Raw genomic sequence first — 21,834 nt, 5'->3', positions numbered from 1 at the left:
TTTCAGATGGTGGGGCTCCTCTTGGGCCTGGTTGCCGTGGCTAGAGCTGACTTGTCATATTGAACCCTGGCCTTCTTTATGTACCAGTGCCCCAGTCCTGCTGTGGGCCCAGTCACTTTTGACTGTAGTTATTCACCTGTCCACCTTTGTAGTGCTAGGAGCGAAGTTTGTTTTGACTGTTCATAGTTTGGGGTTGAGTGGAAGTTCTATACAAGTTATTCTTTCCTGAGCCCCTTTTGGAGTACTGTATGGTCCCCTACAGTTGCGCCTACCAGGATTTGCCCAACACTGATTTCAAATCTATGTTTTGGAAAGACAAAGGCAAAGAGTAGCAGGAAGGGAAAATGGTAGGGGTGTCTTTTGAACTTAGGCCCACTGAAACCACCAACCCTTCCCCCACCTTTTCCTTTGCTTCTCTGGGAGCCATTCCTCCTGGACCAAAAGGTAGTGCCAGGCAGGTACTGAGTTTAGTCCTGCTTGTCTCACAGGGCTATTTGGGTATATATAATCACACACTTGATATTTTGCCTAAGTATCTGGACTTGTGTGTTTTGTTACTTACTATGTTTTTGTCTGTCCTGGGGCTTGAACGTGGAGCCTGGGCATTGTCTCTGAGCTCTGTTGCTCAAGACTAGTGCTCTATTACTTTAAAAACATAGCACCACTTTCATTTTTCTGATGATTTATTGGAGATAAGAGTCTCAGAGACTTTCCTGCCCAGGTTGGCTTTGAACCTCAATCTTCAAATCTCAGCTTCCTGAGTAGTTAGGATTACAGGCATGAGCCACTAGCATCTGACATTTTTTTTTAATGATGCAAAAGACCAGTATTTCAGCTGAGTTCACAGAAACACACAAATGGGCTGGTCTTGGTCTCTACACGTGAGAGCTTGGATCTTGCCAGGCTGTTAGATTCATTACTGCTGTATCCACTATCCTTCATCTACTTGGCTCTGTCGAAATGAAATCCTTTTGATTTTTTTTCATGGTTTTTATTGCTTGGCACAATTATGAAATGCATATTAGTGTTACAGATTAATGAAGTTCACTGTGATATTTCATACATGTATACATCCTGAATCAATATATCCATCAACCATTCTTCTACCCTCTTCTATGCTTTCCTTTCTTCCTCTTCCTCTGACCCCCTTCTCATTTCCTAGTAATTCCTTTTCTATTTTTAACTCCTTTTTAAAAATGTTTCACACATGAGATAAAATGTGATATTTTCTGCTCCTGTCTTATTTAATCATAAGGCTCCAGTTCCATTCCTTTTCCTGCAAGTGAGAAGATGTCATGTTCTTTATGGCTAAATAGCATAACATTGTATAAGCAGCACATTCACCTGTTGACAGATAGCCAAGGTTGAGTCTTCATCTTAGCTATTGTGAATGGGGCTGCAGTGAACATGAACATTCCCTTTTATATGTTGACTGATAAAGCTATGTCCTATTATAGTTCCATTGTCAGGTTTTTTTTTTTAATCTATTATGGGGCTTGAACTCCAGGCCTGGGTACTGTCCCTGAGCTCCTTACTTCAAGGCTACTGCCCTACTACTTGAGCCCCAGTGCCACTTCCAGTTTTCTGGTGGTTAATTGGAGGTAAGAGTCTCACAGACTTTAGTGCCTGGTCTGGCTTTGAACCACGATCTTCAGATCTCAGCCTCCTGAGTAGCTAGGATTACAGGCATGAGCCACCCTGCCCGGCAGTTTGTTTGTTTGTTTGAGAAGATTGTACTGGTCTTTCTGAATTCTGGGAGGTTTCACATGACTTCTATACAAATTTACCTTTCCACTGAAAGTGTATAATGGTTCAGCTTTCTTTTTCCTCATGGGCAGAATTATAGAAGACATGTGTTCATTCAGAGAGGGAAGGGGTTCCTGCTCTAGGAAACTATCCAGCTAGACCTTGGCTTGTTTGGAGAACAACAAATAGATCACTGGATGTGATCCTAGCAAGTGCACAGCAGTGAATGAAATCACACCAGGAGGGACAGGAGAGTCTCAGCTTAGCTTGCGATTATCAGACCTTGCTTCTGTAGGGTGTATCTATGGGATTCAATGTCTGCAGGAGGGTCTTGTGTCCCTGGAAGAGGAGCGAGACTCCGGTTTTCACAGGACTTGGTTCTGCATGGTTCTGTGAGCACAAGAGATGTGGAGGAGAACATTCTGCTCTAATCCCGTTAGAGCACAAGCTGCTGCATCTCTGAGGATCTTGACATTCCTCCAAGTCGGTTGGTAGGGGTTGTTCTAATACATCATCAGGGTTGATGTGAAAATTAAATAATATAACTTACTGGTACATGAGATAACCTAACATAGTATCTACTCAATGGAAAATTCTCCTTTCTGTCACTTTTCTTAATTTACTACTTTTCCTTCTTTTCTTCCTATCTTCCTTTTCCTCTCACGTCTTTATTAAATAACACATGTCAGCCATATAGAAAGATCTACATGGATTAGTTTGGTAGCTACTATTCACATTCGACTACTGAGCAATCTAAATGTGACAAGTGATGGTTGACATGTGCTGTCAGCGGGAAATACACACATACAAAATCAAGTAGTCCACCTTTTAATTGGTCCCCAAAACAAGCTTAATTTTGATTGACTGGCCAAGTTAGGAAGCCACATATCAGAGGGTAGAAGCGGGGCATGAACTGGCCACAAGAGTCCTTTCCTCTTTCTTCTCTCCATCTCAGAGCCAACATTGGGCTACAGCCTTGATCATGTAAGTTCTTAGGGTGGATCTGCCCTTCCTTAAGGTAGATAGGGGCTGGGAGTTCAGCCTAGTGGTAGAGTGCTTGTCTAGCATGCGCGAAGACCTGGGTTCAATTCCTCAATACTATATACATAGAAAAAAAAAGCCATAAAACCTTAAGGTGGATAGGAAGTAATAAGCACATTTGTTCCCTTTTCTCTCTGTGCTCACTGCCCTATTCTGACTCAGACTCGTTATTCCACAAATGAACATATACAGTCAGCTCTTAACTGGTTTCTTTGCCTGCAGCCTCTTTCTCCCTTTGATATTTTCTGTGTGTGGGTAATAAATGAGCCTTTCTGAAATACCATTTAGAACATGTAACTTTACTCCAGAGCTTTTCTCAGAACCTTGCTGGCAGAGCAGCACTATCCTGGGAAAGAAGAACACGTTGGCAAGATCTTAGATCAGAACAGTTCAGGCTCAGACCTCAGTTCTGCTGTCTACCTTTTTTTTTTTTTTTTTTTAAAGTTATCCTTTAAGACAAATTTCCTTGACTGGTGATCTCAAGAGGTTAATAGCAAGTTTCACTTCTTAAAGTTGGGGTTAAAATGTGATGCCATGAAAAACATCACATTAGTGCTGAGTCCATAGTAGTCCTGAATCCATATCTTTGTTTTTCATCAATGATAAGCCATATTGTGTAGTGGTTAACAGAAGTCCCATTGGGGATTTCTGGCTTCCTCTTTTCCATCCTTAGGCTAAATTAGATTTTTCTGTAGTGGTATTGCTGGCCAGAAACATGGGAACACTTAATTGTGATGCCATGGCATCAAGTGGAACCCCCAGAGACCATGCTATGTAGGGGGCCTGAGGTCTTCATTCAATGTACATCAAAAGGTGTTATCTTGAAAACCTTCTGCGGATCTTGTGGCTTTGTTATTTTTCTGGTGCAACAGTATATAGCTGACTTTTCATGTAGAAAAAAACTACATGAAATTATGTAGTTATAATTTGTCTTTCATCACTCTTGCTTGTCTTTTTGGTTTTACTTCTGTTGATGATAACAGTATAAAAGTGGCTTGAAACTTGGGAGATGGAAGATTGGGAGCTAATCCCATGCCTGGGCCTCTTTTTTTATCCTAATCATACTCTTTATGACCTTGCCTAGAGTTAGATTCATTACTGAATTGGAAATGTTAAGAAGTCTCACTGTAGCTGCCATCAATAGCCAGTCTATCTTCACTGTGTTTACTAAAGTTTTAGTCTCAGGTGAAATACCAGGTGAGAATGAGGAGGCAACTTTGAGCTTTTTTTTTTTTTATAGAGAACATTTGTTTAGATAATATAACACTACAAGTAGGCTCCTGTAATTAGCCATAAAGAATTGTTAGTTTAAAGGAAAACAAACAAAAAACCATGCTGGGTGCTAGTGGCTCACACCTGCAATCCTAGCTACTCAGAAGGCTAAGTTCTGAAGATCACTGTCCAAAACCAGTCTGGATAGGAAAGTCTGTGAGACACTTTCTCCAATTAACCAGCAAAAGCTAGAGGCAGAGTTGTGTCTCAACTGGTAGAACACTAGACTACTTGGTCCAGAATGCTAAGGCACAGCACTCAGGCCCTGAGTCCAAGCCCTAGCAAAAGCATGCATGCTCCTGCAAGTGTGTACACACACACACACACACACACACACACACACACACACACACACGAATAAATAATGTAATCTTTCAAATAATTCTACAGTATTGCTTTTTTATAGACAAAAAAATGTCCACTAGTTTTAGATTGCAACAGAGTGATTGCAACAAATTTATCTGTAAAAAGACAGACCATGTTTAAGAGTGTTTAAGAAGGGAGTCTTTTTTTAAATTCTGAGGCTTTATATAGAAGTAAAGCTTTCATACAGTGCTGACTTTTAGATTTGGAGTTATAGGCAGAATGTGAATGAATATGGCTAGAATAAGTTTTCTCAACTGTTTTAGAACATGCTATAAAATTATATATCCTTTATTTAATGTCAGTATCTTGGAATCAATATTTAAAATACATTGTCATAATTTAAAATCATAACATGTATGCTTTAGGGACATTACATCACCAATATTTCCCTAGAGCCTTCACTTTTTTGTAAGTTGTGGGACTTGAACTCTGGGCCTGGGCTCTTCAGCTCAAGGTTCCTACCCTACCCCTTGAGCCACAGAACCACATCTGGTTTTCTAGTGGTTAATTGGAGATAAGAGTTTCATGGACTTCAGTGCCCAGGCTGGCTCTGGGCACTCAGCATCCTAGATATCTAGGATTTCAGGCATATGCCACCATGCCAGGCTAGAACCTTCATTTTTTTCATATTTATTTATTTATTTATAGTTTTTTTAATAAATAATTTTTATTGTGATTAATAGAAGGGTTACATTCATTTTTAAAAATTTATTTCTTTGGGAGATATAATATGTAACTGTCAGCTAACATGACAAGAATATTCCCGCTCCAAATTTAGTGAGTAATAAATATTTGTGAAGTGATAGTAAATAAAAGTCAAAATCCTTTTTCTTTCTTTCTCTCCTTCCTTCCTTCCTTCCTTCCTTCCTTCCTTCCTTCCTTCCTTCCTTCCCTTCCCTTCCTTCCTTCCTTCCTTCCTTCCTTCCTTCCTTCCTTCCTTCCTTCTTTCTTTCCTTCTTTCTTCCTTCCTTCCTTCCTTCCTTCCTTCCTTCCTTCCTTCCTTCCTTCCTTCCTTTCTTTCTTTCTTTCTTTTGTCATTTGTGGGGCTTGAACTCTGGGCCTGGACACTGTTCCTAAGCTCTTTCAGCTCAAGGCTTGCACTGTACCACTTAAGGCCACAGTGTCACATCCAGTTTTCTGGTGGTTAATTGGGGATAAGAGTCCACAGTCCTTTGTGCTCAGGCTGGCTTTGAACAGAGATCCTGAGATCTCAGCCTCCTGAGTAACTGGGATTACAGGCATGAGCCACTGGTGTCCGGCCCTGTCTTTTTATGTATGGTGTTTTCATGTATATGTCTTCAGAAGGGTGGAGGGGAGAATGGTACAGAACTTGAGGGAAAAAAGAGTGAAAAAGTGTAGCAGTGGAGCTCACTGGACACTGATGAAAGTGAACAATTTGGGCCAGTAGTGTAGCCTGTAGAGTGCTTTGCCTAGCATGCTGGAAGCCTGGGGTTCGATTCCTTGATACCACATACATAGAAAAAGCTGGAAGTGGTTCTGTGGTTTAAGTGGTAGAGTGCTAGCTTTGAGAAAGCTCAAGGACAGTGCCCAGGCCCTGAATTCAAACCCCGGAACTGGCAAAAAAGAAAGTGAGCTATATCCCTTGTGGGTGGAAACAGGAAGGAGGGACTGGGTGAGAGGGAGGGAACAACAGACACTGTAGGAAAGCAGGGGGGAGGGGAGTCAATGAAAACTAAGGTTTCAACATCCCCTGAAATATTTATCAATGGCTATAAATTTGCTTAATAAGAAAAGAAGGAAATGCTAAGAGAAATTCAGACTATGTCTTGTGTACTCAGCCCTCAATCTATAATTATTTCATGTATTGTAAAGAGCAGCCAGGTGAGTAATAATACCTTTGACTCACTTGACTACCTTTGTGACAGTCGTTGCACCTTTGTCTCCAAGACCTTGGCCACTTCGTCTATTTGTTCTGAAGTTATAAACACCCATTGGTTCAGTGGCTCTGGTTTCAGAGTACTGGGAATCATGAGATGTGAAGAAGCATTGGAAATCATCATTGACTGATTGCCCCAGATTTATGAACTATGAGACAGACTCATTTTAGCATTAGGTTTTTAGAGTTCCTTCCCATCCTACTCTGTTATTTAGCTGAGGTCTGCTTTTGATATTACTGATAGAGAAACACTGGCACATGTCTGTTCCAATCCTGTGACCTCTGACAGTGGAAACTAGACCTAGGGATACTCAACTCACTGGGTGGGGTCAGCATGCTACAATAAATTCATAATTTTACAAATTTTACTTTTGCATGTACACAATTCATAAAATTGCAATGTTCAAATAGAGATTTGGAAATAGCTAGAAGTTACAATCTAGTCCACTCAGGACATTGTCTTAGAAGAGACTGTAGGCATTGCCTAAGAAATTTCGACCCTGAACTGTTGCAGTGTTTATTACTGCATAGAAACTCTTGGTGGGAGAAACGACTTAGTGAAATTTGATTGCTAGCTAAAACATGCTTTCCAGGAGATATACTAAAAAATTAAATCCAAACTTTGCAACATCTAGTCTCTAGATGTTAAAGAGGTTGCCAGTGTAAGACAAAGTAGTAAAATAAGCACATTTTGTGTACTTTGTGTTGAAATGTCATAAGAAGCTTTTTCTCTACAAATAGCATTTAGATATGAATTTGTTTAATTGTCTCTAAGCAATACTTATGCCTGTACTTATCCACTGGCTTGAAGGCAGAAAGAAGGAATTGATGTAATGGCCCAAGACCCAAATAGCCATATTTAGAAGATACCTCAGATTATAACCGGTGCTGCATGTGTAATTGTATTTACCAGTGCTGTGAGCACAGCAAGTTTGCAAATGAAATAGCCAGTCCTAGGTATTTACAAGTGCTTAGTGTACTTAAAGCAGAAGCAGAATAACTCTGTAAATAGCTTTGCAAAATGTGGGAAATACTGTGTGTTTGGAAATGGAGTTGTTAAACTGCCTTTGTGAATAGTGTACTATCTGTTCACTGGGTTAAGGAAGGTAGCAGAAAAGAAACTGCTGCAAAAGTTATTTTGTTGGTGTGTGTGTGTGAATAAATATTGAGCTTATTCTTTACCCTGTATGTTATGAATATTTTGTTTAACTTTATTGTATATATTGTATATAGACTGGACCAATGAGTCTTAACTTTATAATATCTAGTCTCTATAGATATTAAAGAGGTTTCCAGTATATGACAAAAGTAGAGTTAGTAAACTAACACATGTTGTATGCATTGTGTTAAAATTCATAGAAAGGGCCAGGTGTGGTGGCTCATGCCTGTAATCCTAGCTACTCAGGAGGCTGAGATCTGAGGATCACAGTTCAAAGCCAGCCTGGGCACTAAAGACAGTGAGATTCTTATCTCCAATTAATCACTAGAAAATGGGAAGAGGTGCTGTGACTCCAGGAATAAGGTGGTAGCCTTGAGCTGAAGAGCTCAGGAACAATTCCCAGGCCCAGAGTTCAAGCCCCATGATCCACAAAAACAAACAGACAAAAAAATCATAGAAAGGCTGTCTTCTGAAAAAGACTTTAGAAGCAAAATTGTAACATTTGTAAATGAAAAAGGTTCTAGGTTAGAATGCTCCTGCTTAGAAAACACTTTCAGGTAGAACCATTATTACATGTGTGTGGTTTATTCAACACTGCTGTCTATAGTGGACAATTAAGTTCTTATTGGAAACCTTATTGGAAGTGCACAAAGTATTTTAAAAGTGGAATAGTAAATGATTCATTTTGTAGACACTGTTTTGCTAAAATTCATAATAAAATTCTGTTTTCTGGAAATGGAATGATGAAACCACTCCTGAGCAGTACACAAGGTGTTTGCACTGGCTCAGGGAGGGAGGAGACGTGCTGAGGGCTTTCTACCAGTGGGTTGATGGTGAAGCAAGATTGACCATTGTCTCTTGTATCTATCCATTTAAATTTTGTTCTGTATACAGTGTGTATAGGAAGGTGAGTCCTAATTTACAATATGTAGTCTTGCTAGATGTTAAAGAGGTTGCCAGTGACAAAAACAGAGTTAGTAAACTAACACTTTGGGTATATTTTAAAATATAAAGATGTTAAACATTGGAGTGAAATTATTAAAGATCCCCTTGAAACATTACACATGTAAATAACCCTGGCATTGGGTTGATGAAGACGGAAAGGGTTTTAGGCCAGAATCTTCCTTTCAAATGAGCTTTTGTCAAGTGTGTGTGCTGTATCTGGCACTACTTGTATGTTCAGTGGAAAACTTAAAACCTTATTAGAAATACCTAGTCTTTCCAGATGTCTAAATGTGCATAACCTTATAAAAGTAGAGGGGTAACATAAGGCCCTTGAAGTTAAAAAAAAGTTCTGATTGCACAGTCAGTTAATTTGCTTCAGAGTTATGCAGAATTTTTTGACAAATCCAGGAAGCAGAATATTGGAGTGAATATTCACATTATAGTTCTGTCACCATAGGGCAGAACTTTGCTAAAGAAGAATTTTCATAACAAGTACTAAGGCTGAGAGTGCTCTGACTTCATAGAGTTTGTGATGAAAGACTGAGGATTAAACTCTGTTAGATCAGAGATTTTCCCCATCCAATATTCATTTTGTAAAGGTCTACGTGGCCAAATGACAGTGTTTCCACATCTTCCTCATTATTACAGCAAACATTTGGTTTTTGAGTGGGAAATATGAATTCTGTAGAGAAGAAATTTAAGATGGTGTAATTTCTTATAGCTTCTTAAAATTGAAACAAGAAAATAAGGGCTAGAAAGGAGTCATACATGAATTTTAAGAACAGAACATTAATCCCATTCTTGCTTCCATAGGAAGCACTGGAAGAAACAAGGAATGGTGGGGATTTTATGAAAGAGTAAGATTGGCCCCTTACCTTTTTCTGGCTTCCTATCTCCCTGTGCAATATTCCCCTTTTGCTTGTACACCCACCATGATGCCATCTTCTATAATGGCTTCTCAGAGGATAAACAAATAAGGCTGCTCTAGTTTGAAATTTTCAGCCTCCATAACTGCAAGATAATTAAACATCTATGCCTTTATATATTAACTAGCCTCAGGCATTGGAATGGAATGGAAAACTGACTTAAATTGAAAATCGGTACCAAGGAGTAGGGTTGTTTCCATAACTGAAACAAGTCAAAGTAGTTTCAGAAATGTAATTTGCAGAGATTGGAACTATCTGTAGGAGTAGGCTAGAAGGTTTAGAATGCTGTAAGTAGATTGCAATAGGAAATTAGGATCAAGAGCTAAAGAAGAGGAGACTAGTAGATGATGATTCTGTTGGAAATGGGGACAGAGGTCACATTTGTTAACCATCAGCAAAGAACTTCGTTGAATTCTGACCATGCCCTCAAATTTTATGGAAGGCTGAATTTAAAAATCATGGACTAGTTTGTGTCATAGAAGGAATTTAGAAACAGCAGAGCTGCTGTTTTAATTTAGTTTGATTCTGAAATAAGAAAGAAGAGATTGGAATGATTCGGAAAATTTGCATCCTAACAGGAAAGACGGTATAATAGTACCATATAAGCAAATAATGAAATGATTCTTGCTAATGAGATTTATGCAGATGATAATTATCAGATAATTAAGAAAAGACTTGGAGGAACTCTTCGTGGCCACCTCTTTCTTCACAGGCCCAGAAGACTAGAAAGACTAGTTTGTTTCAGGGACAGAAACCTGAATGAGCTCACTTCCAAGGGTCGCCTTAGGATCTTGTCTCCTTGTGGAAGACTATGTGGCTGCAGAAGCAGTGTGAGTGCTCTGGGCAATGGTTTGTGCTAGTGGCAGACTGTGGTGACATCCATGTGGTGTTGATTTTGCAAGAATGTGGAATGAAAGAACCAGAGAAACTTCCACTCAAGTTTTAAAGGAAAGCCTGACAGTCCAGACAGGAGTTTGCAACAAGGACTGAGCTACACAGCTACCACCCGGGGTCTTCAGTGAACAATGCTAAGCAGACATATGAAGTAGAGCAGTGCCTGGAAAGGTAGAGCCTTGAGATGGAGGATGCCTTGGAAGATTGTCTTCCCCCTTCCTCCATCTTGAAGAAAGAATATTTATCCTATTCCTCTTTCATCATTGTATTTTGCAAGCAGATGATGTTTCTTTACACTCTCATATTTGGATCGAGTTTCCCTTTTATCTCAGATGAGACTTTGTTTGTTTGCTTGGCTTTTGAACTCAAGGCCTGGTATTGCCCTTAGCTTTTTCGCAAAGGGCTGGTGTTCTACCACTTTGAAACACATCTCCACTTCCAGATTTTTGGTGATTAATTGAAGATAAGTCTCACAGTCTTTCTTGCCTAGGCTGGCCTCAAACTTTTTATTTTTTTCTTTCTTTCTCTGTCTCTCCCCCCTCCTTCTTTCTTTCTTTCTTCCCCATGATGGCTTCAAACTGTGATGATCATTTCTCAGCCTCCTGAGTAGCTAGGGTTACAGGATGAGGCAGCATCGCCTAGCTAAGATGAGCCTTTTGTTGTTCACTTTGGAATGATGTCAGAGTGTTAGAATTATTGGCAACAGAATTACAGTATTTTGCATTGTGATGAGCACATCCACATTGGGTTCTAGAGTCAGAAGGTCATGTTTTGTATATAGTTTGTCCTCTATATGATCATGGCTCCAACTTGGTTGCCACTGTAGAAAGGCTGAGAGGTAGTGAACCTTTGAGGGGGAACTTTTAACATTGTGGTAGGACTTTTAGGTCACTGGGGATGCTGCCTCAAAAGGGATGACATGGTTCATATGGAGAGTAATTATCTCCTGCTACATGGGTTGTTACAAACGGTAAGACTGGCCCCTCTTCCTCTGGTACCTACGCACCCTGAGATGTTTCTCTCTTGTACATGCCCATTGGTCTACCAGTCACTATGGGGTCCTCACCAGAAAACTTTCAACCTGTGAAACTGTAAGCTAAATAAACTTCCTTTCTTTATATTTTCCCCCACTTGAGACATTTTGTTATAACAATGGAAAAGAGATTAAAATATATACTGCAGACCTTTTTTACTTATAATATTTTTCATACTAGGTTATTTTGGGGGGGTTTATGATCTCAATATCAATCAATCAATCATCTACCTAACATCACTTGTCTCTACATAAGAAAGATTCACGAGGCTGACCTATGCTGGTAACACCAGCTAGGCAGTGATCAGGAGGATTAGTTTGAGGACAGTCTGGTAAAAGATAAAATGACTCCATCATAACAAAAAAGAAGACAATGACACTCACTTCTAACCATACCTACATGTAAGATGTAAGTAGGAAGATAGCGGTCCAGTGTAACATTGGCCAAAAACAGAAAAAAAAAGAAATAAAAGAAAAAAGCCCACGCGGGGCTTGGTGGCTTATGCTTGTAATCCTACTCAGAAGGCTGAGATCTGAGGATCACAGTTCCAAGCCAGCCCGGTATTAAAGAACATGAGACTCTGATCTTCAATTAACCACTAGAAAATGGGAAATGGGGCTGTGGTTCAAGGGTAGGGTGGTAGCTGAAGAGCTGAAGAGCTCAGGCACAATACCCAGGCGCAGGGGTAGGGCAGTAACCTTGAGCTGAAGAGCTCAGGGAAAGTGCCCAGGACCAGAGTTCAAGCCCCATGACCCACAAAACAAGAGTTTATATAAACACAGTCCTGAAGCCAGATGCTGGTGGCACACACCTATAATCCTAGCTACTCAGGAGGCTGAGATCTGAGGGCTGAAAGTCCATGACCCACTTATTTCCAATTAACTACCAAAAATCCATAAATAGAGATGTGGCTTTTCTCTGCCATTAAAGGTAGAGAGTTAGTTTTTTTTTAAATATTTTTTGTTGTGGTTAATAGAAGGGTTACATTGTATTCACCAGATAGAAGGTGCTGAGGTGGTTGAATAATTACATAGGTAAGTGTGGGGATCTTAGTTCAAATCCTAATACTCCCCAAAAAGTTCATTTTAATTTTAAGTAGTTGCTTCATGTACTTTTGAAGATAGGCAAGTCTAAAATGATCTGAAGGTCAAGTTGGTAGGTTGGAGAACTAAGTGAGCATTGATGTTGTAGTATCAAGTTCAAAGGCAGTCAGGGAGTCTTCATTCTTAAGGGAACCTCAGGGTTTTTTTGAAGGCTTTCAACTGATTGGATGTTTTCTTTTATTTATATATATATATATATATATATATATATCATCCTCCTCCCTTTGCAGAGGTTAATCTACTTTACTAAAGACCTAATGATTGAAATTCTTTTCACATCTAAAAAATGCCTTCAGAATAATGTTTAAACTTAGTTTTAAAAAGTAGGTCATAATTTACCTTCACAATTTATCATTTATTTAATCATTATGATTTTGAAACTTGAAGTGCATTTTTGGCTCCATTATTTTCATCATTCATATTTCTCTGAAGAGTAAAGATTCTTAAACATGTAAATACAATATATGCTGTTATTATCTATGAAATTAAAACTCCTAAATTATCTTTGTGTGAATTAGAATCCAAATAAGAAAATAAATTGCAGTCATAGTCATAATTCAGGGGATTGGTTTGGTCTATACTTTTTATCGTTATTTTTTTCTTCTAATTTATGTACTGTAGAAGCCATTTTGTGGAATTATGGAGCTTGGAGGATTTACTGAATTGCATTCTTATTGTATTATTTAAAAGTTTTTAAATTGCTCTTATGAAGGTGATGTATACAGGGGTTAGATGCAGTTACATAAGTCAGGTAAAGAGACCATTTGGGGCCAGGAGGGTGACCTATGGCAGAGTGCTTGCCTAACATGCACAAAACCCTAGGTTTGATTCTACGTACATAGAAAAAGTCAGAAGTGGTTCTGTGGCTCAAAAGCCCAAGGACAGAGCCCAGGCCTTGAATGGTAAAAAAAAAAAAAAAAAAAAAAAAAGTACATTTGTTTTGGGACAATGTCACCCCTTCTTCTTTCTCTTCCAGTTTTCCCTCCTATCACCACCAACAAGTTTTTGTTTTTGTTTTTGCCAGTCCTGGGCTTGAGCTCAGGGCCTGAGCACCGTCCTTGGTTTTCTCAAGTCTAGAGTTCTACCATTTGAGCAACAGCACCACTTCTGGCCTTTTTTTTCTATGTATGTGGTACCAAGGAATCAAACCTGGATCTTTGTGCATGCTAGGCAAGCACTCTACCATTAGGCCAAACTCCCAGCCCTGTCCTCCAACAAGTTGTGTAGTTCATTTTCAACATATTGTCTAGTGACAACAGTAAGTGGGGCATTTGTTCACCATTTGATTTACCATTTCTAGGCTCCTTTACCCTCTCAAAGACAGATAGATGAACAAACAAGACAAAAGGAGAAGAAAACAAAACAACAATGAAAAACAAGACCTATTCCATGGTTTTCTTTAACCATAATTCCTGTAAATTGATAATTATGTAGGTTTGTTGAACATATCTATGTTCAATATTTTTTTCTTGCCAGTCCTGGGCTTGAGCTCAGGGTCTGAGCACTGTCCTTGGACTTTCTCGAGGCTAGAGCTCTACCACTTGAGCCTCAGAACCACTTCCAGCTTTTTTCTATGTATGTGGTACCAAGGAATTGAACCTGGGTCTTCATGAATGCTAGGCAAGCATTCAACCACTAGGCCAAACTGCCAGCCCAATGTTCAGTATTATTCAAGAGGAACATTCCTTGCAAATTCTTCATCCCAAAATTGCTCCAGTTGAAATAGACAAACCCTTGGCTGTCTTCGAATATGTTCTTGTGTTTTGTGTTACAGATAGATAGATATCACACACATATACATATATTGCATTTATTATAATAATCTTCACATTTCATTCTCAAGATGCATTAAATATAAGCATAACTGGGCTATCTGGATAAGCATATATAATATATATATATATATGTTCTTGGATGTCTACTGACAATTACAGTGCTAGAATTTGCATTAAAATTTAAAGTAATAGTGGTAAATAGCAATGCAGTAACTCTCAAGTTATAGTATGAAGAAGATGGGCATGGTATGCCACATAATCTTTCACTGGATTTGTCTGAATGGAGAAAACTGACATGAATAATAATATATGTATTCTGGGCCATAAAGAACATATGCTGTAGCTGTCAAAACCTCCTTTGAATAATATGCTTTCCCTAACCATCAAATGTAACTGTCTTGAGCTAGGAGCATATTCTGGTAGTAGAGTGCTCACCTAGAATGCATGAAGCCCTAGGTTCCATTCCTCAGTACCATCTACATAGAAAAAACAAAGTGGTACTGTGGCTCAAGTGGCAGAGTGTTAGCCTTGAGCAAGATGTGTCTAAGGACAGTGCCCAGGCCCTGAGTTCAAACTCCCGCACTGGCAAAAAAAAGTAACTGCTTTTGTAATAATTAAATTCAAATAAACTATACTGTGGGAATAAACTAGCATGGATTTGTCGTAAGTTTGGTTCTGCCTTCCTCTTGTCTAGATCTCACAAGTGTTTGCATGTATAACAGTGTAATCTAAGAGTGATGACTACATGAGTTAGGCCCTTTGCTTTTGGGTATACTGGCCTCAAGTATTATGTGCCAAGTAAATAACTGCTTGTAATTTACCCAGTCTTGGATACACTGGAATAGTAACACTTAATGGACTGAGACCATGTTCTAGTTCTGCTGTGAACTGTGATTTATTGGGCCATGGTGATACAGGCTGGTAATCAAGAAGGTGAAGGGTAGGAGGATCATGAGTTCAAGATCAGTTTGGTTTATACTTAAGCCAGATATTGGTGGCTCACAACTATATTCTTAGCTACTTAGGAAGTAGAGATTTGAGGACTGAGCTGGCTCAGGCTGGCTTTAAAGAGTTTTTGATAGTCTTATTTCCAGTTATCAGCCAAAAACTAGAATGGAGCTGTGTCTCAAGTAGCAGAGTGCCAAGAGTGAGCAGAAATAGCTGAGCAAGAACGTGAGGCCAAGTTTCAAGACTCAGTTTCATGACAAGAAAGTATCTTTTCTTACACTTTAATGGTATTCATTTTGTAGTTTTGTGTATAGATAACTTGTAAATTTGTTTTATTTTCTAGTTTGCCAAATAAATATGTTTGCTATTTGAGAAAGTTGCTTTTCTTACTTTATTATAAAGTGTTGTGCAGAGGGGTTGTAGTTATGTAAGTAAGATAATGAGTAAGTTTCTTTTTCAAACACTGTTACCCTCTCTCTCTTTTTTTAAACTGTATGTATACTTTCATTTTATTATTTTTTAGTTTTTATTTTAAAGGTGATGTATAGTGCAGTTACGAAGGTCTGGTAATGAGTATATTTCTTTTTGAACAGTGTTATCTCTTCCCTCATTTTCTCCCACTCTCCCTCCTGAACCATCACTTCACAAGTTATATAGTTCATTTTCAACATGCCTGGTAAGTGTCACTGCTGAATTAGCCTACCTTTTGCGCTACTATTTCTGTGATTTCCCATACCCTCCCCAAAACAGATAAGCTTAAAAGTACACAAAATACTTGACGAATGTAACTGTAACCCCTCTATACATTATCCTGACAATAAAGAATAAATAAATTTAAAAAATAAAGATTATGTGCTAATTATTGAAAAACAATCCAATAATGAGGACTTAAAAAAACCTCCTGCTGTAATTCTGGCAATTTTTGTAAGGTTTTAAAAGTTCAGATTAGTTACTTACAAACATAGGGACAGCAAACATTGCTAGGAAACATCACCATGGGTGTGTTACCCTCTCTCTTGTTCCCCCTTCTTGTAAAGTTCATGTCCAACATAGGGCCTAGTGGGTATCCCTGTTGCCTTGGTTCATCCTTAGTCATTTCTGTGATTCCCCTTCCCTCCCTCAAATCAGATAAACTTATGTACAAGACAAGGGGTACGCAAATTAAAAACAGGGACCATGGAGAATAAACCAGAGGAAGAAAAAAAAATAAAGACAAAAGAAATAACTTCAAAAAGATTTTATGACCAGAGATGTTGAACATTTCTTCATGTGTATTTGGCCATTCTTATTTCCTCTCCAGAGAATTCTCTTTTTAATTCTTCATTAACGAGGTGGTTGTTTTTTTTGAGGACTTGTTTTGGGGGGGGCGGTTAATTTTTTGAGCTCTAAGTATGTTTTAGGTATGAGGCCCTTGCCTGCTGGGTAGCTAGTAAAGATCTTCTCCCAATCTGTGGGCTTTCTATTTATCTTGCTAGCTCTCCCCTTTTCCATACAGAAGCTCCGCAGGCTAGTGCAATCCGATTTATCCAGCCATTCTTTGATTTGTTGTGCTTCTGGATATTTATTTAGGAAGATTCAACCTGTGCCAAGGAGCCCTGATGTTTCCCCTATCCCTTCCTGTAGTATTTTCAGAGTATCTGCTCTTACTTCTATAAGGTAAGAGTGTCCCGTGAAGAGGCCACGAGGAGTTCCACATTTGATTGCACAGGGTTTAAAATCGGTCTCAAACTTGAGTGATTTTTCTGAAGAATTTCAGTATCTATTACCCTTGATGAGTGACCAGCAGAGCTGAATCTAGAACTTTCTATGAGCGTCCTCAGTGGCTCTCTGTTCAGCAGACATTGAGGGAACAGGCAGGAAAAGGAGTCATCACCCACAATTCCTGGGTCACCTGTCCTTTCAGCCTGGTGGCTTCTTAAGGTCCCTTGGGGCAGAGCTTGGACCTTGACACCAAGATTTTTCCCTGTGTGATGCAGGGGCCTTACTAAAATCAGCTAATAGCAAGAGTCACTCACTCTGGTTGGAGGCACAAATCAGCCGTTGTGGTGGGTGGAAGTAGAGCTCTCGGTCAGGAGAAAGTTACCCTGTTGGTCTCTGGGTGGGCCTGAGAAGTAACACAAGGTCTCTGAGAGAGCTCAAACTCACCGAGGAAGGCTTGATCTGGCACCAATGTCTCTGGCACCCAGAGACAGTGCAGGAGGTTTATTAATGGAGCCATCTTCCACCTGGGAGGGGGAGAGACATGATGTCTGTACCAATCCAGGTTGATAACATGGGGCCAGTGGTGGGAGGTTAGGTAGGCCGAGAGATTAGGTAGGCAGGAGTTCTAGGGCAGGGTGGAGTCCAGATGGGAGGAGCATTTCCGCTGATAAGCTGGGGGCGGGGTGGTGGTCTGTGAGCTCCCTGGGGAAATGTAATGGGAGGGGCTGAGGACCTGAGGTGGAGGGAATGCTAACAACCTGGAGGTCTTTGATCAAATATATGGAACCAACCCAGATGCCCCTCAGTTGATGAGTGGATCAACAAGATGTGGTATTTATACACAATGGAATTCTATGCTGCTGTCAGAAAGAATGTCATCGCCCCATTTGTAAGGAAATGGAAAGACTTAGAAAAAAATCATATTAAGTGAAGTGAGCCAGACTCAAAGGAACATAGGCTCCATGGTTTCCCTCATTTGTAATAAATAGTATATGCTTAGGATAGTACTACCAGAGGTTCACAATAGCCCAATAGCTGTGTACATATGACCATATATAATGATGCTAATTGAAATGATCTCCATGATATGGAAATGAGTGTTTTGTTGTTGCTTTTGTATTCTTTTCTTCTCTTTCTTTTTCTAGTGTTTATCTGCTTGCAGTCATTTCTTTTGTCTTTCTTTTCTTGTTTGTTTTTCTCTGTTTTCCCCATGGTCACTGTTTCTGATTTGGGTACCCTTTGTCTGGTATACAAATTTGTCTGATTTGGGGATGGGAAGGAAAAATCACAAAAATGGTGGGACAAAGAGTGAACCAATCCAACAACCATACTCACTAGATACCATGTTAGACATGAACTTTACAACTTGAAGGGAAGGGGAGTTGAGAGCAAGGGAAAGTGAGAGAAAATGAGGGATGAGATAACAGTGCTTGAAAAGAAATGTACTCATTACCTTTACTTATGTAACTGTAACCCCTCTGTACACCTTTATAATGAAAAGGAAACAGAAAGCTAAAATAGAAACAATTTACACCAATATAGCAGGTGAGAATGCTTCTCCCTCCTCCCCCACTTTTTGAATGATCTGTACATGACCACATGATAGCTGAGAAATGCTGCCTTATCTTAATCCTGCTTTTGCTAGGGCTGTGAACAGTCAACACCCAGTATGTCTGTCTTCGTGAGTGTTTCTGCTCAGGGTATTTGGAGTCTAATTATATGTGCCTAGAGAACAACACCAGCACCACCCATCAATAAAGAAAAAGAGCTGTGTGCAGAGTAGGCTGCTTGGGGGTTTCCCGACTACCCCGATAGCATCTCAAACTACAAAAGAATGCCAAGAGCTGCCTCCTTTGGTATTTTTTCACTGGTGCCTTTTTGGGTCTAGGGAGTAAAGAAATCAGACCAGAATGTAGTAGGGAGGCTGAATCTAAGTAACGTCTTGCAGCCATCCTGGTGTCTCTTGCTGGGTGAAGGGAATTTTCCACCCAATGTTGAAAAGCCTAGAGGTGAGAGAGGCCATTCATTAAATGCAGATCCCTAGCTCATGGTGAGTTAGGAGAACTCTGCTTCAGAGAAATGAAGATGTCATTGCTTGTTTCTGTGGAGTTAGCTGTGAATGGTGAGAAAAATGTAACCTCACGGGACTGAGAGGACTCATAGAGCTTAAAGAGAGGTAGGTGTTCAATAAATATCACTTTTCCTTTACCCTTTTTGGATGTTGACTTGGGGTTAAATCTTGAGTTCTATTACAACTGCACTGTGAATTGCATTGCAATTTCTAAGAAATGAAGTTCTTTGTAATTATCTTTAAAAATAAGATAATAACTGTGAAATTAATTGGTGCATATGAAATGCTATGGCACAGAATAACAGCATGGTCATCTGTCCCTTTCTCCTCCTTTCTTTCTTCCTTTATTTGGTGATGCATTAGTAAAGTCTTTCTTCTTCCAGCTAAATGTTACCTCCCAGAGTTTCCAGAACCTTCCAAGGCAGCCTCTAAGTGCCTCGGTGGCTATATACCATGAAATGACTCCCAGGGAAACATCTTGACAAATGGCTCTGTTTCAACAGGGCACCAGCTAAACACTCTTCTCAAGGGAAAATATTTCAAAAGCACTTATTTTTCTCATATCGTTGAGTCTACCTTGAGTTCGGTGAAGACAATTTCTGAGAATGCCCTTTGGGTCTTTTTCCTATTGTCCCAATGCAAAATGCTTGGCTTAGGTTTAATAGCCCTTATTCTTCAGCCATCATGTCTTCATAAAATGTGATTTATTATGCCCAAACTATGTGTTTTGTGAAATCTTTCTGCTCTGCTTTTTTTCTTTCCTCTCTCACTGAAAATCTGGCTAAAAGCATCCCACAGCACGAGTGCTATGATGTCTTGACATTTCCTCCACCAAAATGCCGCTTTTAAATTCAGTCTTACTCAATTTGTCAAGACATGTACAAAACAAATTAGTTGCCAGACAAATAGTATGAATGGCCTCCAATTCAGTTCTCAGTAGGTTCCTCATTTCCACCGGAAACCTCAAGATCTGTGCTTACTGTCCACACTTCTGTCAAATTTCTGGTCTTCTGAGGTTCTACCACAAGCCACTATTAAACTCAATTTGCATCAGTCTAGGAGTATTCTAGCCTACTTCCCCAAACATTTCCAAATCACATCTAGAATCTAATTCTAGAAGCTTAAGAACCACATAAATCAAGTAGGTATGGCAATGCCCCCTTCCTGAATATTAACTTTCTATAATACTTTCTTGTTGCGGTGACAAAAGCACATAACATAAACACTTGAAGGGAGGACGGAATTCCTTTGGCTCATGGTTTCGGGGGGCTGGGGCTCAGTCCATGGTGATTTGGCAAAACATGGTAGCAGGAACACATGGAATAGGAGGTTCTTTACTTCGTTGCAGACAAGAAGCAGAGAAATCTAGAGGCAGCAGAAGGCCAGGATTCACCCTGTCTTTTTCCAGCTAAGGCTCACCTCCTGAAGTCTCCAGAACTTCTGAAGCTATCACCACCAGCGGGGATCCAAGTGTTCAACACGTGAGTTTTAGAGAAACAGTTCATATTCAAAGAATAACACTCTGACTTTTGGCATTTTTTAAATACTTTGTTTTTATGATTGTCACACATACTTCCTGTGGATGGCATTCCTAAATGGTTTGTAGTAAATGGAAAATGTCCCACAGAGACACCATGTCCCAATTTCTGAAAATCTGGAAGTGGTTACTTTATGTGGTAAAATTATTTTGCATACCTATTGAAGTTAAGGTTTGGGGGAGGGCAGAGTAGCCTAGATTATCCAAGTAGGCCCAATGTAATCACAAGACTCTTCAGAGAATAGAAGCAAGAGGATCCAAATCAGAAGAGGAAGAGACAGAAGAACTGAGATCACAGCAAATGAGAGATTTAAAGATGCTATGCTGCTGGCTTCAGATGGAGGAAGGTTTTGCAGAAAAGTACTATAGAAAATGAAATTTTAAAAAAATGTCAAGGATAGCAGTTTTCCTTTGGGCTTTATAAAAGATAGACCCAGGGGCCGGGAGTTTGTCCTAGTGGTAGAGTGCTTGCCTAGCATGCATGAAGACCCGGGTTCAATTCCTCGGTACCCCACATACATAGCAAAAAGCCAGAAGTGGTGCTGAGGCTCAAGTGGTAGAGCTCTTGCCTTGAGAAAGTCCAAGGACAGTGCTCAGGCCCTGAGCTCAAGCCCAGGACTGGCAAAAAAACAAAACAACAACAACAGCAAAAAAGATAGTAGACCCAGCCAACACCTCAATTTTACCTATGTTACTGATTTAAGACCTTTGAATCATTGAGCTTTAAAATAGTAAACTTCAGTTGAAATTTATTAGACCAGTAATTGGAAACTACGCAAGGGTCTTTTTTTTCTTTGTTGTTATTGTAGAAAGCACTCTTCTCTCTCATCAATTTTTCTTCTGTTGACTTCAGATATTTGAGGAAAATCATCAATGCCCCTAAGCTCAGCTATCTTTTCTGGGAAACAGAGCCTTGAGTCTACATTGGGTTGAGTGTAGACAATTTCTGAAAATGCCCTTAAGACCTCTTTCTTATTGTCCCAATGCAAAGTGCTAAAGGACAGGTATGGGCTAATGCCTTCTAACAGATACATTCTCTGCTACAGGCCCATCTTTTTACTCAACCTACTTCTGCACTTCCAAAGTCCATCTACCTGTCCCACTCCTTCAAATAGGCTGAGCCCTCTTGCATATTGCCATTATTATTATTGTTATTATTATTAGCACTAGTTGCTATTTTGCTTATTGTCAAAGGCATTTTCCAAAAGCAAGCATCACTATGCCTTAGACTGAACCTATTTTTTAAATACTAATTAATTTTGTGGCACTTACAGATTGAGACCAAATTTATTCTATTCTTTCTTCCTCTATTTTAATCAAAACTGGGGGCCAGGAGTGTTGGCCTAGTGGTGGAATGCTTTCCTAGCATGCACAAAGCCCTGGATTCAATTCCTTGGTACCATGTACATAGAAAAAGCC

General features: G+C 39.6%; 1 protein-coding gene across 4 annotated transcripts in view; it reads left to right on the top strand.

Annotated features, from left to right (window-relative positions):
- Positions 1–21,834, top strand: part of Tmem45a (transmembrane protein 45A) — a 77,284-nt gene that overhangs the window by 18,510 nt on the left and 36,940 nt on the right. For 3 of the 4 annotated variants that reach the window (XM_090332613.1, XM_090332596.1, XM_090332604.1), the window contains exon 2: positions 20,227–20,359. The exons of the other annotated variant lie outside the window; for it this stretch is intronic. The gene's annotated coding sequence lies outside the window, so the exon portion shown is untranslated. The remainder of the gene's footprint in view (positions 1–20,226; positions 20,360–21,834) is intronic. 4 annotated transcript variants of the gene reach the window in all.

The sequence above is a fragment of the Megascapheus bottae genome, chromosome 1, assembly GCF_031878675.1.
Source record: "Megascapheus bottae isolate mThoBot1 chromosome 1, mThoBot2.hap1, whole genome shotgun sequence".
NCBI lineage: Eukaryota > Metazoa > Chordata > Mammalia > Rodentia > Geomyidae > Megascapheus > Megascapheus bottae.
This window is presented reverse-complemented; position numbering and strand designations above follow the sequence as displayed.